Source organism: Rattus norvegicus, chromosome Y (assembly GCF_021556685.1).
Source record: "Rattus norvegicus strain SHRSP/BbbUtx chromosome Y, alternate assembly SHRSP_T2T, whole genome shotgun sequence".
NCBI lineage: Eukaryota > Metazoa > Chordata > Mammalia > Rodentia > Muridae > Rattus > Rattus norvegicus.
The window spans coordinates 71,131,684-71,153,004 of record NC_141555.1 but is presented as its reverse complement, the minus strand read 5'-3'; the positions used below and the strand labels follow the sequence as shown (position 1 = coordinate 71,153,004).

Here is a 21,321-nt window from a genome sequence, read left to right as displayed (position 1 = left end):
AACTCTCAAAACTCATCCTGGGTGATGATGTAGATTAGACCCATCGGGTGAAATGAATTGAAAAGCTCTCCTGGGAATTAAAGTGTTAAGGAAATCACATTGATGTATCATAAATGCAGAGCCAAGAGCAATATTCAGACTAGTCTGTGGAGATGCTCCCTTCATTAGAGACCACAGATCTTTTGTGGAGAATGATTCAGTATTAAACTGGGATGGGAAAATGATGCTTGATATTGTTCTAGTAGATCTCACAACATTAAAAAGTGTTTCTTCCAGATCACTGAATGATTATTGTAAAGCAAATCCCGGAATGCACTTATGAGACCAACCGACAGCCTGTGAAATAATGTGTGAAAGAAGAAATCTGTGTCTCTCCAGGGACAAACTGTTGACTTCAAACCAACAGTAAAGTGTCCATTATCTGAATGACACATAGATATATACACATTATAGCAGGATAGATAGAGAGTTTCTTCAGGTCCATGAATGAGGTATTCAGCAGTTGACCTGGCTCAGCAATAAAGATAATTTTTCCCAACTCTTGAGACTTGAGCCCCTTCACTAGGAGCCCCATGATTGAAGGAAAGAACAAACTTCAGACAACTTGTCTCAGATTTTTATGTAGTTCAGGTTTCCTGGTCTTGGTCCTCAGAAGGTAGGACATCATGCTTCCCAATTCTTGTTTATCCTATAATCCTTCTCTGCTGCACTCATGGAAATAAATTACTGTGCACTTCATTGATAGGTTACTATTACTATTTTTTTTTTTGGTTCTTTTTTTCAGAGCTGGAGACTGAACCAAGGGCCTTGTGCTTCATAGGTAAGCGCTCTACCACTGAGCTAAATCCCCAGCCCCAACTATCTCTATTTTAATTCTGTTGCCAAGAACTATAGAAATAAGAAGGACTGTATCAAAGCATCCTATGAAAATCAGACTAAGGGAATGTGGCCATTGGAAATTTGTAACTGAGCTGAAACTCTTACTAGAGACAAACTGCTTTAAAAGTTCTTCTCTAGATACCTGGTGTAGTAGTTGGTGTTCCCCAACAGATGGTAAAGGATGAATCTCTCTGTACAGAGAAATCAGACTAGTCACAATGATCACAGACTATGGACCACATAATTTAAAAATGGCTGACTATTTGTAAAGTCCTAGAATCCATTAGTTTATTAGTCCAAAAGGCTAGATGTCTCATCAGGTCATTGGTATATGGATCAATCTTCAGAATGCAGGTTCTAATGTCTGTGAGGGTTTGGTAGCATTGTGAGTGCAAACATGAAAAGTAAAAGCTTCTTTCTTCCATGTTTTCTATGGGGATTCAAATAGAATGCATGGTTAAGAATACTTTGGGATTGAGATTCTCAAAAAGACCAGTATCTTCAACTGAACTTTCTTTTCTGGGAAGCTGCACCCTGTCAGCATGGCTCATGTGTATGTGAACTGCAAGATCTAGTCTGGGAAGGTGGTCCTGTTCATCGATTCCCATTCCCGTTATTACAGAAATACCCAAGACTTCCTCAATCAACTCCTTTGTAAACATGGTTTTCTGGGATTTGGAGACATTACAGCCACTGACAACACCAATGAGATTCAAGATTACTTACACCAGCTCACTGGAGTGAGAACAGTTCCTTGGGCCTTTAAAGGTAGAGAAAGACTGCATAGGCAGACACAGTGATCTAACCTCCCTCCAATAGCATGGGGAGCTCATGACTTAGATGAAGCAGATTGGAGATCTGCAGTTAAAAAAGGGGTGGCAGTAAATCCCGTGCTGACAGCAGACATTCAGTCATGCTGAGGCCATGCTGAGAGTTGATGTGCATCACAGAAGATGTCAGTATTTTCTTATGATTGGGATTTTCTACAAATTGGTTTTATTCTATTCCTCAGTGTTAAAATCTGATGCTGTTTGCCTGAAACCATGGGGTAGGGAACCTTAACAGATCACACAGGATTGACTATCCATTCTTCATGTGCTGACATGTCTTTACCTCTAAGCCCATGTTTAACAATCCAGTGCATCTAAATCTCCAGTGAATCAGTTACTGTTTTTTCTACCATGCTGTTCTGCTGAAGTCATTTTGAAGAAGTCTACTTCCTAACGATTATTAAAAAAAATGAATGTTGTGAAGTCGTTTATGATCTACACACTGGCCTTTCCCACTTCTGCATTTACAGCTCTCAAATGGTGTTCTCAAACTTTACCTCCCACAAGCACAAAATTCCACAATGGTATGAGATGCTTTTTGAAAAATCACATGAAGTGTTTTAGCATAGATGTCCTCACTGTAGCAATATTAAGGTAGATGGCAGAGCATATGATGAATTCAGCTCTGTTCACAAACTGGTTAATTGCCAAGAAAATCCCAAACAGTTGTGAGTTGATTCTAGTCAGAGTCCCAGTAAAGTCAAATATGAAATGCAAAATTTCAGAGCTCTCCTTCAAAGACTGTCTATGAAAGAAGCTGCTTGCAAAACACGGTCCTAAATTATTTATTCCATTCACACATTTACATTTAGCTTTGATGTCTTGCAATGACGTTTATTAATCATGGAACTGCACGTCTCTTCTCCGGTCTCCAGTGAGAAGGATTCACTCCTAAATAAGATGTATCTGCAGATGACTAAAAAAATAAAAATAATGAATTGATCTTGGTTAAAATTCTGGGTTAAAGATGCAACATCCTACCACAAAGATCAGATTAGAAGTAGATTTGACATATATATGTGTGTGTGTGTGTGTGTGTGTATGTGTGTGTGTGTGTGTGTGTGTGTGTGTGTGTGTGTGTGTGTGTTAAATGAGACTTGTATATCTGGTATTTTAAGAAAGCTTACCTGGTTGAGGATTAATTTTAATGTCGTCTTGAATCTGTTCACAAGGATTTTATTGAGAATATGTGTGTATCGGTGTAAATTAGTCTGTAATACTCAGTCTTCCTCTCTTTCTGTCAGTCTTCTGTAATTCTTTCTCCCTCTCTCTTATCTTTCTATTTACCTCATTTTCCCCTGCCTCACTCTCTTTTGTTCTCTGTCAATTGTTGGTTAATACCAGATTCAAAATAGAATTTTAATGTATTCAATCCTTTTGTCTACTTTATGGAAGCGTCTAAGAAACTTTCAATGCTTTTTAAATATATAATCAAATTTTAATCTGAATACATGTGGTCCTATGATATTTTAGGAGGGAGATAATAAATGCCCGACTCTGTGTCATTGTTCAGTATAGTGCTGTTTAAATTATGCATATTGAGGTGATTTAATATTGGTATATCCAATACATCCAGTAAATCATTAATGGTTTAAAAATATTCTAGATTTGGGAATGTAAATAAAAAAGTGTTTTCTCCATGTCTCCTCTCTTCTCTTTAATTATGTTAATTCTACACTTTCTTTAACTAACTTGGCCAGAGGTTAGGACAATCCTGTTTATACTTTCCACGAATTAACTCTTCCTTTCATTCATTATATTATAGTTCTCATTTTACTGATTTCATCCATGATGAGTTGGATATACGTGTTATACCCCTTCCACAAGGATCAAAGGCCACCATGAAACAAGGTGCAAAGAGGCTGTAGATGCCCAAATTGTGGGTGGGATCAGACATAAAGCGTCTTCTGGATACAAGAAGTATCCAGAAGTATCATGACACACAGCAGCTGTGGTTCCCTGCACAGCTTCAAGCCAGTCAACCGTCCAGAACGCAGTGTGAACGCCTGAAAGCCGTTACTCCTAACGGACACACTGTGGACCGTTAGTTTCTTCTGTTGGAGGGTTGAACGGTTTTTGTAAGGGATCATCATGGGGTTATTAATCAGTATTTAATGTAGATATACAAAGGTAGGATTCAAAGAAATATAGTGATGTAGGTAAAATAAATGGGAAAATTATCATCAAAATATTTTGGTGGAAATTCTCAAAAAAATAAAACAATTAAAGTATATTCCTCAATATTTTGTACATAGAGAATGTTTTATTACACAGGGATGTTTCATAAAGTGACCTTAATGAATTCTGTTAGTTACAACAGATCTACCAATTCTGTGAGTTTAGTGAGAGCACATTATATGATTTGATCTTATTAAATTTAAAGTGTCTATTTTCAAATATAGTAAGCATTTTTTCACATAGATGTTCAAAAATGAGTTTCTATAAATTATAATGTAAAGACTAAAGCACTGTATATCCAGAAAAATAATTAATTGGGTACATATCTAAACAAAATACTCACAATTGAAAAAACATAAATGACTAAGAATCTAATGCAAAATATATATCATCCTTATACATTATAGAAATGCAAATCAGAATTATTCTGACATTTTTTCATTCCTTTCAGAAACCTTAATTTAATAACAAATGGGCCAACTTATCTTTACTGTGTTATGGAGAGAGGAGAACATTGCTATTCTCCTGGTGGGAACGCAAACTTCTACAGCAACTTTAAATCAGTATGATGTTTCTTCATGAATGTAGAAATGGATGCATCTAAAGATATTACTCGAAGACATATATCCAAATGTTGATTTATTATAGTATAGAGACCCTTGATAATTTGGATATATTCATGTTGTTCTTTAACTAATGAATGCATAAGGAAAATATGGTGCATTGACAGACTAGAATAAGGAAAGCATGTGATTTTCAGGACAATGAATGGATCTTGTGAAAGTCATCATAGATGACTTAACCCAGATCAAAAAGGGAAAATGGGATACTTATTCACTTTAATCTGTATGTAAATTCAGCAAACTGTGTATCTGTATGATCAGTTTAGTGGCCACTGTCCTCCTTTTGGGAAGTACAAGTTCACTTATGAATTGCTGAGGGACTCAGTCAGGTAAATGTAAATGTCAAATGTAAAGAGACAGGGAAGAGGGCGACATGGAGGGAATATAGAGATGTACAGCTAAAAGTGAGAGAAATTTCAGTCATAGAATGGAAACCTAATGGAGTAGAAACACTTTTTTAAAATTGTTATCAAGGTTAATAACTATTTATAATATCTACCGGGACAGAAGATAAAATATTGATTGGGTCTTTCTATGTAAATTTTCAATATTAAGTACATCTCAAAAATTATGGATTTCAGCTCTCAGTAAACCTGTAGTACAGATAATGACTGTATAGTCCTTAAGGAGTGAGATGTGAATGTCCCTTTTGGAAACATAAATGTGTTATATTATAAACATTATATGTGTACAATAATCAACTCATTTGTTTACATTTCAAATGTCATTTCACAATTTGTCTTTCTTGAATCACCCAAGCCATTCTGATCCTCTTTGTTCCTAAGATGGTGCTCCCCCATCTACATGCCCACTTTCACTTTAGTCCTCTAACATCCCCCTTCTCTGGGATATGACGTCTCCACAGGACAAATGACTCCCTTCCCAGAGATGGAAGATGAGACAGTTGTCTTCTCCATATGCTCTACAATCTATGTAGCAGAAGCCATGGACTGGCCCAAGTATACACTTGTTTGTGTAAACTTCCTGAGCCTCTGAAGGGTATACATAATGGATAGTGTTGTTCTTCATATTGGGCTCCAATCCCCTTCAGATCCTTCAGGCAGTCCCCTCACCAATCTTTTCTGGCTCTCAGTTTCTCTCAAATGGTTATCTGTATGTGAATCTGTCACAGTCAGGTGATGGCAGATCCACTAGGACAGACATATCAGGGTCTTATCTGCAGGCACATCTTGACATCAGGAATAATCTGAGGATTTGGAGTCTGTGGATGAAATTGTTCTTCTGGTCGGGTGGTCTCTGGATTGCCTTTCCTTCAGTCTCTCCTCCTTTTTTGTCTTTGCATTTTTTTAGGCTATGGACATTTATAGGTTAAAGATTTTGAACTGTGTGGGCATCACCTGCTCTTCACAGGTGGGCATGTCTAGCTACAGGAGGCAGATTCTTGTGGTTCTATCTCTTTGCTGCTTCGTATTTCAACTACCATCTTCCCAGGAAATTTATGGGACCCTCTTACATCCTGGCATCTGCGACTTTCCTGGCGATACCCAAGTTAACCACGCACCACTGATGCTTATTGTTATTTATTCCAATTTTCTTCTAGATTTCTCTCTTTTCTCTTTATATTGTTTCTACTCCCCGCATTTTGTCCATCCTTCTCTACTTCTAGCAAGGTCCCTACATCTGTCTGTTTTCCATTATCATTTTGTTCTCACTTCTTAGTGGGTTGCAAGAATCCACAGTTTGGCCTTCAAACATTTTCCCTCCATGTGATGAATGATTTGTGTACTGTATACTGTATACTGTATACTGTATACTGATCTTTGGGGCTAACATCCACTTTTCACTAAGTACATCCCATGTTATGTCCTTTCGATCTATGTTACTTCACTAATTTCCATGTCCATTTTTTTTTAGTGTTCTTTTTTTTTTTTAATTATTAACTTGAGTATTTCTTATATACATTTCGAGTGTTATTCCCTTTCCCAGTTTCCGGGCCAACATCCCCCTCCCCCCTCCCCTTCCTTATTGGTGTTCCCCTCCCAACCCTCCCCCCATTGCCGCCGTCCCCCCAACAGTCTAGTTCACTGGGGGTTCAGTCTTAGCAGGACCCAGGGCTTCCCCTTCCACTGGTGCTCTTACTAGGATATTCATTGCTACCTATGAGGTCAGAGTCCGGGGTCAGTCCATGTATAGTCTTTAGGTAGTGGCTTAGTCCCTGGAAGCTCTGGTTGCTTGGCATTGTTGTACATATGGGGTCTCGAGCACCTTCAAGCTCTTCCAGTTCTTTCTCTGATTCCTTCAACGGGGGTCCTATTCTCAGTTCAGTGTTTTGCTGCTGGTATTCGCCTCTGTATTTGCTGTATTCTGGCTGTGTCTCTCAGGAGCGATCTACATCCGGCTCCTGTCGGTCTGCACTTCTATGCTTCATCCATCTTGTCTAATTGGATGGCTGTATATGTATGGGCCACATGTGGGGCAGACTCTGAATGGGTGTTCCTTCAGTCTCTGTTTTAATCTTTGCCTCTCCCTTCCCTGCCAAGGGTATTCTTGTTCCCCTTTTAAAGAAGGAGTGAACCATTCACATTTTGATCATCTGTCTTGAGTTTAATTTGTTCTAGGCATTTAGGGTAATTCAAGCATTTGGGCTAATAGCCACTTATCAGTGAGTGCATACCATGTATGTCTTTCTGTGTTTGGGTTAGCTCAATCAGGATGATAGTTTCCAGTTCCAGCCATTTGCCTACGAATTTCATGAAGTCGTTGTTTTTGATAGCTGAGTAATGTTCCATTGTGTAGATGTACCACATTTTGTGTATCCATTCCTCTGTTGAAGGGCATCTGGGTTCTTTCCAGCTTCTGGCTATTATAAATAAGGCTGCAATGAACATAGTGGAGCACGTGTCTTTTTTATATGTTGGGGCATCTTTTGGGTATATGCCCAAGAGAGGTATAGCTGGATCCTCAGGCAGTTCAATGTCCAATTTTCTGAGGATCCTCCAGACTGATTTCCAGAATAGTTGTACCAGTTTGCAATCCCACCAACAATGGAGGAGTGTTCCTCTTTCTCCACATCCTCGCCAGCATCTGTTGTCCCCTGAATTTTTGATCTTAGCCGTTCTCACTGGTGTGAGGTGAAATCTCAGGGTTGTTTTGATTTGCATTTCCCTTATGACTAAAGATGTTGAACATTTCTTTAGGTGTTTCTCCGCCATTCGGCATTCCTCAGCTGTGAATTCTTGTTTAGCTCTGAGCCCCATTTTTTAATAGGGTTATTTGTTTCCCTGTGGTCTAACTTCTTGAGTTCTTTGTATATTTTGGATATAAGGCCTCTATCTGTTGTAGGATTGGTAAAGATCTTTTCCCAATCTGTTGGTTGCTGTTTTGTCCTAACCACAGTGTCCTTTGCCTTACAGAAGCTTTGCAGTTTTATGAGATCCCATTTGTCAATTCTTGATCTTAGAGCGTAAGCCATTGGTGTTTTGTTCAGGAAATTTTTTCCAGAGCCCATGTTTCCAGATGCTTCCCTAGTTTTTCTTCTATTAGTTTGAGTGTGTCTGCTTTGATGTGGAGGTCCTTGATCCACTTGGACTTAAGCTTTGTACAGGGTGATAAGCATGGATCGATCTGCATTCTTCTACATGTTGCCCTCCAGTTGAACCAGCACCATTTACTGAAAATGCTATCTTTTTTCCATTGGATGTTTTTGGCTCCTTTGTCAAAAATCAAGTGACCATAGGTGTGTGGGTTCATTTCTGGGTCTTCAATTCTATTCCATTGGTCTATCTGTCTGTCTCTGTACCAATACCATGCAGTTTTTATCACTATTGCTCTGTAATACTGCTTGAGTTCAGGGATAGTGATTCCCCCTGAAGTCCTTTCATTGTTGAGGATAGCTTTAGCTATCCTGGTTTTTTTGTTATTCCAGAAGAATTTACAAATTGTTCTGTCTAACTTTTTGAAGAATTGGATTGGTATTTTGATGGGGATTGCATTGAATCTGTAGATAGCTTTTGGTAAAATGGCCATTTTTACTATATTAATCCTGCCAAACCATGAGCATGGGAGATCTTTCCATCTTCTGAGGTCTTCTTCAATTTCCTTCTTCAGTGTCTTGAAGTTCTTATTGTACAGATCTTTTACTTGCTTTGTTAAAGTAACTCCGAGGTACTTTATATTATTTGGGTCTATTATGAAGGGTGTCGTTTCCCTAATTTCTTTCTCGGCTTGTTTCTCTTTTGTATAGAGGAAGGCAACTGATTTATTTGAGTTAATTTTATACACAGCCACTTTGCTGAAGTTGTTTATCAGCTTTAGTAGTTCTCTGGTGGAACTTTTGGGATCACTTAAATATACTATCATATCATCTGCAAATAGTGATATTTTGACTTCTTCTTTTCCGATCTGTATCCACTTGACATCCTTTTGTTGTCTGATTGCTCTGGCTAGAACTTCAAGAACTATATTGAATAAGTAGGGAGAGAGTGGGCAGCCTTGTCTAGTCCCTGATTTTAGTGGGATTGCTTCAAGTTTCTCTCCATTTAGTTTAATGTTAGCAACTGGTTTGCTGTATATGGCTTTTACCATGTTCAGGTATGGGCCTTGAATTCCTATTCTTTCCAGGACTTTTATCATGAAGGGGTGTTGAATTTTGTCAAATGCTTTCTCAGCATCTAATGAAATGATCATGAGGTTTTGTTCTTTCAGTTTGTTTATATAATGGATCACGTTGATGGTTTTCCATATATTAAACCATACCTGCATGCCTGGGATGAAGCATACTTGATCATGGTGGATGATTGTTTTGATGTGCTCTTGGATTCGGTTTGCCAGAATTTTGTTGAGTATTTTTGCGTCGATATTCATAAGGGAAATTTGTCTGAAGTTCTCTTTCTTTGCTGTGTCTTTGTGTGGTTTAGGTATAAGAGTAATTGTGGCTTCATAGAAGGTATTCGGTAGTGATCCATCTGTTTCAATTTTGTGGAATAGTTTGGATAATATTGGTATGAGGTCTTCTATGAAGGTTTGATAGAATTCTGCACTAAACCCGTCTGGACCTGGACTCTTTTTGGTTGGGAGACCTTTAATGACTGCTTCTATTTCCTTAGGAGTTATGGGGTTGTTTAACTGGTTTATCTGTTCCTGATTTAACTTCGATACCTGGTATCTGTCTAGGAAATTGTCCATTTCCTGAAGATTTTCAATTTTTGTTGAATATAGGTTTTTGTAGTAAGATCTGATGATTTTTTTTAATTTCCTCTGAATCTGTTGTTATGTCTCCCTTTTCATTTCTGATTTTGTTAATTTGGACGCACTCTCTGTGTCCTCTCGTTAATCTGGCTAAGGGTTTATCTATCTTGTTGAATTTCTCAAAGAACCAACTTTTGGTTCTGTTGATTCTTTCTATGGTCCTTTTGGTTTCTACTTGGTTGATTTCAGCTCTGAGTTTGATTATTTCCTGCCTTCTACTCCTCCTGGGTGTATTTGCTTCTTTTTGTTCTAGAGCTTTTAGGTGTGCTGTCAAGCTGCTGACATATGCTCTTTCCTGTTTCTTTCTGCAGGCACTCAGCGCTATGAGTTTTCCTCTTAGCACAGCTTTCATTGTGTCCCATAAGTTTGGGTATGTTGTACCTTCATTTTCATTAAATTCTAAAAAGTTTTTAATTTCTTTCTTTATTTCTTCCTTGACCAGGTTATCATTGAGTAGAGCATTGTTCAATTTCCAAGTATATGTGGACATTCTTCCTTGATTGTTATTGAAGACCAGTTTTAGGCCGTGGTGGTCCGATAGCACGCATGGGATTATTTCTATCTTTCTGTACCTGTTGAGGCCCGTTTTTTGACCAATTATATGGTCAATTTTGGAGAAAGTACCATGAGGAGCTGAGAAGAAGGTATATCCATTTGCTTTAGGATAGAATTTTCTATAAATATCCGTTAGGTCCATTTGGCTCATGACTTCTCTTAGTCTGTCTACATCTCTGTTTAATTTCTGTTTCCATGATCTGTCCATTGATGAGAGTGGGGTGTTGAAATCTCCCACTATTATTGTGTGAGGCCCAATGTGTGTTTTGAGCTTTAGTACGGTTTCTCTTACATATGTAGGTGCCCTTGTACTTGGGGCATTGATATTTAGGATTGAGAGTTCATCTTGGTGGATTTTTTCTTTGATGAATATGAAGTGTTATTCCTTATCTTTTTTGATGACTTTTAGTTGGAAATTGATTTTATTTGATATTAGAATGGCTACTCCAGCTTGCTTCTTCTGACCATTTGCTTGGAAAGTTGTTTTCCAGCCTTTCACGCTGAGGTAGTGTCTGTCTTTGTCTCCGAGGTGTGTTTCCTGTAGGCAGCAGAATGCAGGGTCCTCGTTGCGTATCCAGTTTGTTAATCTATTTCTTTTTATTGGGGAGTTGAAGCCATTGATGTTGAGAGATATTAAGGAATAGTGGTTATTGCTTCCCGTTATATTCATATTTGGATGTGAGGTTATGTTTGTGTGCTTTCATTCTCTTTGTTTTGTTGCCAAGACGATTAGTTTCTTGCTTCTTCTAGGGTATAGCTTGCCTCCTTATGTTGGGCTTTACCATTTATTATCCTTTGTAGTGCTGGATTCGTAGAAAGATATTGTGTAAATTTGTTTTTGCCATGGAATATCTTGGTTTCTCCATCTATGTTAATTGAGAGTTTTGCAGGATACAGTAACCTGGGCTGGCATTTGTGTTTTCTTAGGGTCTGTATGACATCAGTCCAGGATCTTCTGGCCTTCATAGTTTCTGGCGAGAAGTCTGGTGTCATTCTGATAGGTCTTCCTTTATATGTTACTTGACTTTTTTCCCTTACTGCTTTTAATATTCTTTCTTTATTTTGTGCATTTGGTGTTTTGACTATTATGTGATGGGAGGTGTTTCTTTTCTGGTCCACTCTATTTGGAGTTCTGTAGGCATCTTGTATGCCTATGGGTATCTCTTTTTTTAGGTTAGGGAAGTTTTCTTCTATGATTTTGTTGAAGATATTTACTGGTCCTTTGAGCTGGGAGTCTTCACTCTCTTCTATACCTATTATCCTTAGGTTTGATCTTCTCATTGAGTCCTGGATTTCCTGTATGTTTTGGACCAGTAGCTTTTTCCGCTTTACATTATCTTTGACAGTTGAATCAATGATTTCTATGGAATCTTCTGCTCCTGAGATTCTCTCTTCCATCTCTTGAATTCTGTTGGTGAAGCTTGTATCTACAGCTCCTTGTCTCTTATTTTGGTTTTCTATATCCAGGGTTGTTTCCATGTGTCCTTTCTTGATTGCTTCTATTTCCTTTTTTAATTCCTTCAACTCTTTGATTGTGTTTTCCTGGAATTCTTTCAGGGATTTTTGCGATTCCTCTCTGTAGGCTTCTACTTGTTTATTAATGTTTTCCTGTGTTTCCCTAAGTGTGTTCATGTCTTTCTTGAAGTCCTCCAGCATCATGATCAAATATGATTTTGAAACTAGATCTTGCTTTTCTGGTGTGTTTGGATATTCCATGTTTGTTTTGGTGGGAGAATTGGGCTCCGATGATGGCATGTAGTCGATTTCTGTTGCTTGGGTTCCTGCGCTTGCCTCTCGCCAACAGATTATCTCTAGTGTTACATTGTTCTGCTATTTCTGACAGTGGCTAGACTGTCCTATAAGCCTGTGTGTCAGGAGTGCTGTAGACCTGTTTTCCTCTCTTTCAGTCAGTTATGGGGACAGAGTGTTCTGCTTTCGGGCGTGTAGTTTTTCCTCTCTACAGGTCTTCAGCTGTTCCTGTGGGCCTGTGTCTTGAGTTCACCAGGCAGCTTTCTTGCAGCAGACAAGTTGGTCTTACCTGTGGTTCCGAGGCTCAGGTTTGCTCGCGGGGTGCTGCCCAAGGGTTCTCTGCGGCGGCAGCAACCAGGAAGACCTGTGCCGCCCCTTCTGGGAGCTTCAGTGCACCAGGGTTCCAGATGGCCTTTGGTGTTTTCCTCTGGCGTCTGAGATGTATGTACAGAGAGCAGTTTCTTCTGGTTTCCCAGGCTTGTCTGCCTCTCTGAATGTTCAGCTCTCCCTCCCACGGGATATGGGTGCAGAGAACTGTTTATCCGGTCTGTTTCCCTCAGGTTCCGGTGGTGTCTCAGGCAGGGGTCCTGCCACTCCTGGGCCCTCCCCCATGGGAGCCCAGAGGCCTTATACAGTTTCCTCTTGGGCCAGGGATGTGGGCAGGGGTGGGCAGTGTTGGTGGTCTCTTCCGCTCTGCAGCCTCAGGAGTGCCCACCTGATCAGGCGGTGAGGTCTCTTTCCCACAGGGTCTGGGAGCAGACAGCTGCTGCGGGTCCGGGATCCGCGGGCGTGGGACCTCCGGCAAACACAGGACGTGCCCGGTCCTAGATGAACTCTGCCTCTGTGTGTCCCGATCTCACCAGGCAGCTCTCTTGCAGCAGACAAGTTGGTCTTACCTGTGGTCCTGAGGCTCAAGTTTGCTCGCGGGGTGCTGCCCAAGGGCTCTCTGCGGTGGCAGCAACCAGGAAGACCTTTGCGGCCCCTTCCGGGAGCTTCCTCCACGTCCATTTTTTTTTTTTTTTTTTTTTGCCTACAAATTTCTTGGTTTCCTCATTTTTAATACCTGAGTAGTATTTCTCTGTTTAAATATAGCACATTTTATTTATTCCTCAGTTGAGTTGACGTATATCACGATTGTTTCCAGCACTCGACTAATATAAGGAAGGCTGCCATGAACATGTTCAACCACATGTCACTGTTATATGTGGATCAAGTTTGAGTATTTGCGTTGTAGTGAGTGTTAAAGCCGGGTCTTCAGGCAATGATATTTGCAATATTCTCTGAACCTCCACATTGATATCCAAAGTGGCTGTACAGATACCAACCCCACCAGCAGTGGAGGAGGGTTCCACGTTCTCTACATCCTAGTCTACTCTGCTACTTCATTAGTTTTTTTGTCTTAGTCACACTGATAGGTGTAATGTAGACTCTCAGGTTCATTTCAGTTTGCGTTTTTCTGATACCTAAAGATGTTGAACATTTCTTGATGTGTTTCTCAGCTATTGAGACACCTCAGTTGAGAATTCTTGGTTTAGCTCTCTAACCCAGTTTAAAAGTTTGGTTACCTGGATGTTGGGGAGTTTACCTTTCTGAATTCTTTCTATATTTTTATTATGGCACTCTCCCAGCTGTAGGGTTTGTAAAACACTTTCCCAAATGTGTAGATTTCTGTTTTGTAATATTGGCAGTGTACTTTGTTTTGAATAAAGTTTTCAGGTTGATGAGATTTCATATATTGACTGGTGATCATAGAGTCTGAACCTTTGGTACTTTCTTCTGAAAACATTCTCCTGTGCAGGTGTTTTCTAGGCACTTTCTGACACTTTGCCTTCTATTGACTTCTGCATATATGGTATTATGAAAATTTCCTTGATGCACTTGGACTTGAAATTTGAAGAAAGAGATAAAAATGGATCAATTGGCATTCAGCTACATCCAGATCAGCAGTTGGGATACCATCATTTCTTAAAATGATTTCAGTTATGTACAATATACTTAGTCATCAGGAAATTGGAAATCAAAACAACCCTGAGATTCCACCTCACATCAGTCAGAATGGCTAAGATCAAAAACTCATGTGACAGCAGATGCTGGTGAGGATGCGGAGAAAGAGGAACACTCCTCCATTCTTGTTGGGATTGCATACTGGTACAACCTCTCTGTAAATCAGTCCTGAGTTTCCTGAAAAATGAGACATTGTAGTGCCTGAGGACCCAGATATACCTCCCCTGGGCATATACCCATAAGATGCTCCAACATAAAACAAACACACATGTTACACTATGTTCATAGCAACCTTATTCATAATATCCAGAACCGGGAAAGAACCCAGATGTCCTTCAACAGAGGAATGGATACAGAAAATGATGTATACTACACAATGAATAACTACTCAGCTATCAAAAACAATGAGTGCATAAAGTTCATAGGCCAATGGAAGGACCTAGAAAAAATCATCCTGAGTGAGGTTACCCAATCACAGAAAAACACACATAGTACACAATCACTAATAGGTAGATATTACCCTAAATGCTCAAAATACCTAAGATACAATGCATGACCACATGTGTGTGTGTGTGTGTGTGTGTGTGTATGTATGTATGTATGTATATATGTATGTATTTATTTATATACGAAAACATGATAAGATGGATGAAGCTAAGAAGTGCATGCTGACAGTAACTGGATATAGATCCCTCCTGAGATATGCAGCCAGAACATGTGAAACACAGAGGAGAATGACAGCCGCATATCACTGAACTAAGAATTGGAGGGACTAAGGAAAGGACTGAAGGAGCTGAAGGAGCTTTCAATCCCATAAGAAAAAACTACCAATCAACCAGAGCTTCCACGTACTAAACCACTACCCAAAGACTTACATGGACTGACCCAGGGCTCCGACTGCATAAGTTGCAGTGAATAGACTTACTGGGGCACCATTGGAAAGTGAAGCCCTGGTCATACTAAGGTTGGACGCTTCGTGTAGGGAAAGTACTGAGGGGTGCTCTAAGGAAGGGGAATGGCTGTGGAGGGGACAACCATTATAGAAGGGGAGGGGAAGAATTTAGGGCTGATGGACAGGATCCCCAGAAAGGAAATAACAATTGAAATGAAAATAATAAATACCCAATTTAATAAAAATGGAAAAAAGTTTAATATTACAGTTCTAAATTCTTACTGTTCAATAAATATAGATTTTGAGATTTTAAAACATTTATTTCCTATGAAAATTAATATTGTATATGCACATGGAATACAAGTGCTCACTACTATATTAGTTAGTAATAAGGAGCCTGAGAATTGAACTCAAATATTCTAGAACTATCTTTCAGAATCATTTTAAAAAGTTTTTGAATTATTTCTAGCTCTTATCTGAGCCTGACACTTCTTTATTGAGTATGTCCAATTGTTTTTAAAAAGATACAGAAAAGTTACTTATTCTTTGTACAAATATAGTTACACACATTCCAGAACTGACTCAATATGAATTAGGGTCATTATTATAAGGTATTATTAAACTATTGTCTTCATATAAAAGTAAATTCTGTAACTATTTACTTATTGGATCTTTTGATTTATTTTATTGTATGAAATATCAAAATCTACATTTGCATCCCATTAGCATTAATTTCATTGATTGTAATATGGCCCAGATGCAGGGGACAATGGGAGAAATGTAAGGACTGCTGAGAAATGTACAGTCTCCTATTTGTTAAGCTTGGCATGTATCAAAATCAGAAAGGTAGGGTGACTGATATTGATATGTATAAACGAAGTAATTACATATGGTGTCCTATGCTGTGAAAATGATAAGAAAGCTCAATATATTAGATTATTAATATGTAAAGGAAACAAAGTTATTTTAGATTGCTTTTTAATGGACGTCCTTCTGAGGATATAATTGGGCCTTAGGAATCAATGCCCACAAATATGATACACTGCACTGCTTATTATTTGAAATAAATAATACCTAGAGTAGGCAAATCCTCGAAGAAGTTTCATCCATTATACTCCTGTCTGTTTAGAGATTGGATATGCAAAAGATGATAAGAGTTATCTTTGGTTCCTTATTGAATTTTATTTAATTAAATGAATGTTTTCAAAAAGAAATATTAAAGAATATAACCATAACTGAACAGATTTTTGTCACATGTTCTCAGCATAGAGTAATTTCATTAAAGAGTCCTGCAATATTGTTAGTTGATCTGTGTGATTCATCACATTATATCATCCAATAACCTCCAGCATGTTCAAGTTAACAACATCCATATTGTAACCTGTACCAAATTTCAACTTCATTTTCTTTTCTGCTCTATTACACTTTGATGCCATTTTTCTAGTATTTACCATGGATTTGTAAATAAACCTGGTTATGTAATCCACTCAGAGTCACTTGTAAATATTCTTCAACAACTTTCACTAAAGATGAAAGTTCAGGTCTTTTACACTTTTTGTTTTCAATTGCATGAAGCACTTCCCTGCACGAGGTCTTCTGCAAGCTCTGCTTTCTCTTCCAGACGTGTTCTTCCTGTGCTTCCTGTCACATAGACAGCTTTCAGTTCTAGGTCTGAGTAGAACTAGCACTTTGTAACAACTTTGTTTTTCTTGTCTAAAGTTTCAATGGAACAAACTGTTGGTAGATAATTTATTAGGGGGAAAATAGATCATTTTGGGGTTGGGGATTTAGCTCATTGTTAGAGCACTTGCCTAGCAAGCGCAAGGCCCTGGGTTCAGTCCCCAGCTCTGAAAAAAAGAAAAGGAAAAAAAATCCAAACATGTAGAACCAGAATATATCTGATGTGTCATGGTGAATGGAATTGCATCAATAGCTAAGGTTTACAGGATATATTTTGATATTAAGTACACGCATAAAAGAAACTCTATAGTACATATATTTTTGCAAAATTTGTTTATAAATATTTTGAGATAAAAATGTAAAAGCATGTTATTTGAGAAAATGAGAATACCTGATTGCTAAAATGCCAGAAAATATAAGATACTTATTCTGAATTGGAAGGGAATGCAAAATCAAAATTAACAAGAGTAATTTGATGGGATGGCTATTGTTTATGGAATATTTCTATGTCACAGAATTATACCCTTGCCTTAGTACTCCTTGGTACATTAAAAAGCAAAATGACCCAACTGCATTTTATTTCTTATAGGACAGTGAAAAAAAGAACACAAAAGCTACCCTTTTAAATTCTTTTAAAACATATTTTGCATTAGATAAATATCTCCTTTAATAAGAGTAGAATGACTTTTTTCTAAAGTACTTTTGCTAACTTGAGACATTCAAAAATGAATTTTGCTTTCTTTTTCCAAAAGCCAGTACCAATGTACATGAAGAAAGTCCATCAAAAGTGAGAAAGATAATTGATGCAGTTCTTCAATAATCATTTCCTTTGGTAAGTGAAATTTTATCCAAGCGTTTCAGAATTAATCTAACTATTGTCATTTCCTTCAGTAGATGGAAAAGAAACCATGATATAAGCAAATGGAATTCACTGCTAAAGTAAAATCTCTTTAAAGTAAAACCATATCTGCAAGGTATAGGATCTTTTCCAAGCAATTCCAATTGATATTCTTACACAAATTATTTTTATAATAAATGTAGTAAACAAAATACTCCCATACAAAGAGTGATAACTTTGGAGTTAAGTTCACATTAAATTCAAACTTTCTCTCTAGATATAGAGTCTTATTAATTAATATATTATTGCTTTCTAAGGAATAAAAGAGAATATGGATTGTGTTGGGCAGCAGGCAGCAATCAGAAGCATCATCCTCTTTCTGGTAATGTAATAGATATGAATTTCATTTCTTCCATGAATGTTTAAACAAGATTCTTCCCTTTTAACATTCCCAGTCTCTTGATTTGTTTCCGGACATCACAGATCCTATAAGGGTTGGATTAAAAGTGTTCACTATGTCATGATAATAAACTTGGTCTTAGAAATTCCCTGTTTGTTGCTACCTCTGAATAAGGAAGTTTGAATCAGATCATGCAACTTGACTCCACTGAGATGTCATCCTTCTCTAATTAGGATTATTATGCACACTTTTGTCCATAATACCTTGTCTTAGTGAGAGTTTATATTGCTGTTATGAAATACCATGACCAAAATGGAAAAAAGAAAATTTGGGGAAGAGAGTGTTTATTTTAGTTTACATTTTCTTTTTTATATTTTATTTAATATAATTTTACAATCCAGATTTCATCCCTCTCCCAGCCCATACTCTGACTGTTCTACATCCCATACCTTCTCCCCTCATGCCCTTCTGAATGAAGCCGTCTCCCACTCCACCCCAGTCACCCAGACCTCTCCACTCCCTGGGGACTCCAGTCTCTTGATGGTTAAGTCCATCTTCTCTTGTTGTGTCCAGAACCAGCACTCCAGTCTTAGAGACCTCATATTAGCTGGTGCATGATCCCACATTGATGGCTCAGTGTCTGAAAAAAACACTGGGGTCCAGGTTAGTTAGCACTGCTGGTCCTCCTGCAGGGTTGCTCCCCTCCTCAGCTTCCTCCAGCTTTTCACTAGTTCATCCACAGGGCTTAGCAGCTTCTGTTCATTGACTGAGTGTAATTGTCTGCATCTGACTCTTTCAGCTGCTTGTTGGGTCTGTCAGAAGGCAGTCATGTCATGTCCGTTTTTTGAACATGACAAGGCATGAGTAATAGTGTCAGGCCTTGGGGGCCTCTACTTAATCTGGTTCCCAGATATGGCTGGTCACTGGAATTCCTTTTACTCAGGCTCTTCTCTGGTTTTGTCCCTGAAGTTCCTTCAGAGAGGAACAAATATGGGTCAGAGTTTTGATTTGTGGATGGCCACCTTATCCCTCACTTGATGCTCTCTCTTCCTCATGGAGGTTTCTCTACAAGTTCCCTCTACCCACTCCTGGACATTTAACTGAGTCCTGTTAGTCTCTGACCTCTCAGGTCTCTGGAATATTCTAGAGCCACCCCCCACCTCCAACATTTTAGCTCCTGAGGTTGCCTGTTTCCATTCATTCTGCTGTCACTCAGGGCTTTAGTCCTTCTCCCCACCAATACCTGACCATGTTCCCCTCTTTCCCTTAAGGTCTCCTTTCTCATCCAGGTCCCTCACTCTTCCGTCCTGTGTTTCATTTCTTCTCCCTCTCAAGTAAGATTGATATTCCTCAATTTGGCTCCTCAACTTGTTAAACTTTTATTTTGCCTTTTACAAAATATTGGATATTTTTGTTTAATTTCAAATATTATTCACTTTCCCAGTTTTCCAGTCATAAGTCTCCTATCCCTTCCCCCACCAGTTCTTCTATAAAGGTGTTCCCCCTCACCAACCACTTTCTTTCCCAGAACCCCCTGACATTCCCCTACACTGGGGTTTCCAGCTTTGGTAGGCCAAACAGCTTCTCCTCCCACTGATGTCCAACAATGCCATTCCCTGCTATATATGTTGTTGGAGCCATAGTTCTGTCCATGTGGAGTCTTTGAATATTGGTTTAGTACCAGAAAGTAATGGGTCGTTGTCACTGTTGTTCTTATGGGCTTGAAAGCCCATTCAGTCCTGGTAATCCTTTCTCCAAATTTAGTAACAACAGTTTCGTTTTCATTCCACTGGTTTGCCAATAACTTTCACATCTGTAATTGGCAAGCTCTACCTGGGTCTCTCAGGAAAGATCTATATCCGTTTCATGGCAACAATCACTTCTTAACGTCATCAATCTTATGTAATTTTGTGGCAGAATTATCTATCTATCTATCTATCTATCTATCTATCTATCTATCTATCTATCTATCTATCTATCTATTTATATTTATGTATTTGGTGGTTCCTACATGGTTAGGGGGAATTTTAGGATGGATTCTGTGCAACTAGGTCAAAAATGTGGAATCAGTAAATGGCAATGCTAATCAGACGCCCTCTTGCTTTTATGAACCTATTGAAGTTGAGGTTTCTCTGGACATCAAGCCATTCATCTTCCTGCCCATCCTCCTGAGTCTTGTGTTTGGACTGAAGAAAGAATCATGGTAAAACCTCCAAAACCCTTAAGTCTGGCCTTGGGAACACAGGAAGTTAAATATTATAGAATTGATATCTAATGGCACTGGAGATTTGCATTCTACAGTCCATGATGTTCTTGCTCTACTGATGTCTCATAATTTTTGGATGAAATAAGGATTTGGAAGTTTATCATTTGAATGAATTACACAATATTTACACTGTTATATTCACTCTATAGCTGGGCAGGCTTTTTTGCTAATTCATTGCATAAAATGGAACTGCAAAACAGAATTTTTGAGTACACATTAAGAAATGTATATATAAAGTCTCCTATAAGGAAAGTACAATAGGAAAATGAAATACAATATTCAATCAAATAAAAGTCTGTAGGGAAAATCCTGGCTTTTGGGAAACAGAGAAAACCTAGGAAATTGAAGTGTATGTCACAGGAATGGACCTGGGAATAGAATTCTTGTCCAGAATAATCTCCTCCACCCCATGTTCCTAGACCTTTTCTATCCATGCCAAGTGCCTGATTAACTTTGTCCATTCAGAGCATGAAACCACGAATGAAGGAAAAAAAGTCTCTAGCTTTAGAGAGATGGAGTACATAAAGGTTGCCCCTGTTTCACAGGAGACATACCATGAAAGGGCACGCTCGAAACTGGTCAATGTAAGGAAATCTGTTCAGCAGGTAGGCCATGGAAGTTCATCATTAGGCCTCCCTGAAAAATATCTTGTATCCTGGAGAGCCCTAGCTTCTTCTGTGATGTCACAAGTGTTGTCGTAACTGCAACTGCCTCTCATATATTCCTTCAGTACCTCTAGGGTTTACTAATTGGCCTCTAATTCAGAGTAAACATCAATTTGGGAGGATGAACAAAGAGGATGCAGAGATCAGATATGGGGAGAATGAAGGAAGCTGGCCTTCTGTCTTGGTATAAAAAAAAGAAGACGTACATGGTCCTTGGTACAACTCAGTGAGTACTTGGTAGGGATTTAGTAGGACCTGAGCCTCACACCTATGGAAATCAGGAACTGGGAGCCTCTCAGAGGCATCTGGACTTCCTTGTTCTTATGGTTCCTGTAAATCAGAGAGTTTATATCATTAATTTCTTTATTCCAAAAGCCAAGTGTTGGTAAGGACGCTGTTATTTTCCTGAGAGCTCATGGCCTTTACTCTTTTTGACAAGAAGAAAAAGTCCTAAGGAAAAAGGGAGAGACAAATACTGTGTTCCTAACTCAGAGTAAACTCCTTGTTTTGGATATCTATAGTGCAGTCTGGGAAGCAGCAGTGCTATTATTTGA

General features: G+C 38.6%; 1 long non-coding RNA gene across 1 annotated transcript in view; it reads left to right on the top strand.

Moving 5' to 3' along the window:
- LOC147998094 (uncharacterized) overlaps positions 1–21,321 on the top strand; it is a 267,087-nt gene that overhangs the window by 652 nt on the left and 245,114 nt on the right. Inside the window, exons 2-4 of the long non-coding RNA XR_015647464.1 lie at positions 785–820; positions 17,351–17,430; positions 17,754–17,818. This is a non-coding gene — a long non-coding RNA (uncharacterized LOC147998094). The remainder of the gene's footprint in view (positions 1–784; positions 821–17,350; positions 17,431–17,753; positions 17,819–21,321) is intronic.